Genomic DNA, 3,005 nt, shown 5'->3' on the forward strand with positions numbered 1-3,005 from the left:
ACATTCATGTCTATAAAGAATTCAGGGATTTACGTATTTATTCACAATAATTTTCAACGTAAAAAGCTCTTTGTGGTGATAAGGTGGCGCCACATTAGCTTAAAGTCTTGCAGCACATTCGACATATTTACGTAAAATAAATGCTAAGTGCTTCTTTTTTTGCTTTTAACCAAGAATCGAGACTGTTTTATGTCCATATCTATAAAGAATTCAGGGATTTAAGCATTTGTTCACAAGAATTTTCAACTTGAAAAGCTCTTTGTCTGTGTTTCCACCTGGTCAGCTTTGACAGAGATAGGCCTCCTATTAATCGGCCCCGCGCACTGTGTCCCATCAATATATTATGAAGTCTATGCCTCCATCATTAAACAAAATACAATATTTTTGGACTTTTTGGGTAGTTATTTTGAATTTTAAAGGGTTAATTCAGTCTTACGCGAGAAGTTGGGTGACATTGCCAGCGTAGGAACGGAACTCGTTCATAACCCGGGGACTACCTGTAATCTAGCAACGAAAGGAGCGGGAGAGACCAAATGCGGAAGTGTCAAAATAAACGTGTGAAAAGGGGAAAGGGTGCTTTTGTAGTGTAGTTAGCAAGTGGTCCGGATTGGTTTTCAATTTCATCTTTATTGGATCCCATTTGAGAAGGCCCATCTCCCCAAAATGTCCTCAAACGGTCTCGTGTGAATGGCATTAACACATTTGAATTGACCAATATCTCTTGGCTATACTCCATCTTTACAGGTGATGGGCCTAAGGGATAAAAGTTACCCCCAAATATACACTTTATACACTACAGTATAAATTTACAATGTCTTATTAATATTATTTTTCTCCATCTTGTTTGGAGTGTTCAAGACTACCCAAATAGCAGGCGACTGCGTGCCGGATCCGGCCTCAGCTCTCCAGATCCACATAGCAATCATACCTGCTTAACATTAGTGCGCCAAATGCAGCCCGGATGAGCACTATGGCAGTCCTAATGATAGGCTACGCACTGTTCCTGGCGGACTTTGCAGACTAGACGTGCTCAAACTCCCGCTTAACGTCAGTGCTCCAGATGTGGCCCGGATCAGCACTATGACAGTTTTGCCTTATTGTCGCCTTGATTGCACAGATGGGTGAGCCTGGGACCAGGTGCCACTGATCATCATCTGCAACTTACTTAAACCGGTCCTTGGCCTCACATCATCACCAGATCAACAACTCACCTACAGGTAGTGATGTGCTCCTTGGGTCGAATCCCTGAAGTGTGTGCCGAGTAATGTAGATGAGTGGTTCATGAACCGCGAGCCGATGCCCGTGTTGACGACTTACGTGGTGACGTTTGTTGCCCCGCGAAGCGGGTGTACCACGTGACTGATTCGGGAAATGATTCGCGAGCAGGTGTACCAGGTGGCTGATTCAGGAAAGCATTTGCGAGCGGGTGTACCACGTGACTGATTCGGGAAATGATTCGCGAGCAGGTGTACCAGGTGGCTGATTCAGTAAAGCATCTGCGAGCGGGTGTACCACGTGACTGATTCGGGAAATGATTCGCGAGCAGGTGTACCAGGTGGCTGATTCAGTCAAGCATTTGCGAGCGGGTGTACCACGTGACTGATTCAGGATCTGATTCGCTTGGCTTGATTGGAGTTCGAAATAAAAGCGGCCAAGAAACGCTATGGATTCCCCTTCACTTTTCGTGTTTTCGGGTCCCTTATTGCGCTATTTGGCATTCGATTCAACGAGCTTCATTTTTGCGATGGAACCAGCAGGAAAAAGGAGATTTTCCCCTGTTTGGGAGCACTTTGAGCTTATCTCACCTCAGAAGGTAATGCACTGCAATTAATTACTATTTAACAGATTCCAATAATGAAAGAGAGTGTGATGACACATAAAATTCACATTTTTCCTTTCCGAATACTTAGGTGAAGTGTCTGGTGTGTTCCAAGGTGCTTAGTTATAATAACACCTCAACAATGCTAAGGCACTATAGGGTCTTGCATGGGAACGAGGAGACCAACCAGGTTGAACCCGGCTCAGGTGGGTCTTTTATATTCATAGTCCCACACTACACTGTGTGCATTTTTGTTTGTTTGTTTGTTTTATAACTCTGACATGTAATTTAATATAGCTGAGAAGGTTGACTTGGCTGAGCTGTTGGTTGATATGGTAATTGAGGATTCTCAGCCGTTTTCCTTGGTGGACGGCAGTGGATTCAAAAAGCTTATGAAAGCTTTAGCTCCTTCCTACGTTCTACCTACACGGCAGGTATGTGTGTCACGACATGAAGCACTATATTATAGGATTAACCATTTCAATACTTTTCAATTCCATAAATCGTACTTTTTTTTTAGACTTTGAAAGCCATGGTGGAAAAAAGGTACAAGGAAACCAAAGATAAAACAAAAGCCATTGTGGCTAAAGCATCTGCATGTAGTTTGACATCAGATATGTGGACGTCCATCAATACTGATGCCTATCTAGCTGTGACATGTCATTTCATTGATGAAACCACATCCCTCCAATCAGTTGTACTGGGGGTGCAACATTTCCCTGAGGCACACGCTGCAGCAAACATGGCTTTTATGAAAACCTCGCTAATGTCAGAGTGGGGTATCAGTGAAAAAGTGACATGTCTAGTGACTGTTGGAGCAGCAAATATGGGAGCTTGTGCCAGAGAGCTTCATATGCGTCACACTATTTGTGTGGCACATACGCTAAATCTTTTGGTGAAAAAAGCTCTTGACCAATGTCCTGAATTGTTCCACATCCGGGCAAACTGTCGAAAGATAGTTGGTTATTTTAAGAGCAGCACTACAGCAAAGGTAAGCTCCTTACTTGTCATATGTAACATATTTTATTTTTTGCTATTTATTAATTTGACACTTGATTTTAATGTAGGAGAGACTAACTCAGATGCAAGTTCAAATGGGCCTTCCGGTGCTTAAACTTCTTCAGGAGGTTGAAACAAGGTGGAACAGCACTTATCTCATGCTTCAGCGTATCTACACTTTGAGAGA

General features: G+C 43.0%; 1 long non-coding RNA gene across 1 annotated transcript; it reads left to right on the top strand.

Annotated features, from left to right (window-relative positions):
- The first annotated feature begins 1,968 nt into the window (after positions 1 to 1,968).
- On the top strand, positions 1,969 to 2,534 carry LOC130920058 (uncharacterized). Its single transcript, XR_009064100.1, has 3 exons — positions 1,969 to 2,025; positions 2,117 to 2,253; positions 2,340 to 2,534. It is a non-coding gene; the product is annotated as an uncharacterized LOC130920058 (long non-coding RNA).
- Positions 2,535 to 3,005: the final 471 nt, after the last annotated feature.

Source organism: Corythoichthys intestinalis, chromosome 8, assembly GCF_030265065.1.
Source record: "Corythoichthys intestinalis isolate RoL2023-P3 chromosome 8, ASM3026506v1, whole genome shotgun sequence".
Taxonomy (NCBI): Eukaryota; Metazoa; Chordata; class Actinopteri; order Syngnathiformes; family Syngnathidae; genus Corythoichthys; species Corythoichthys intestinalis.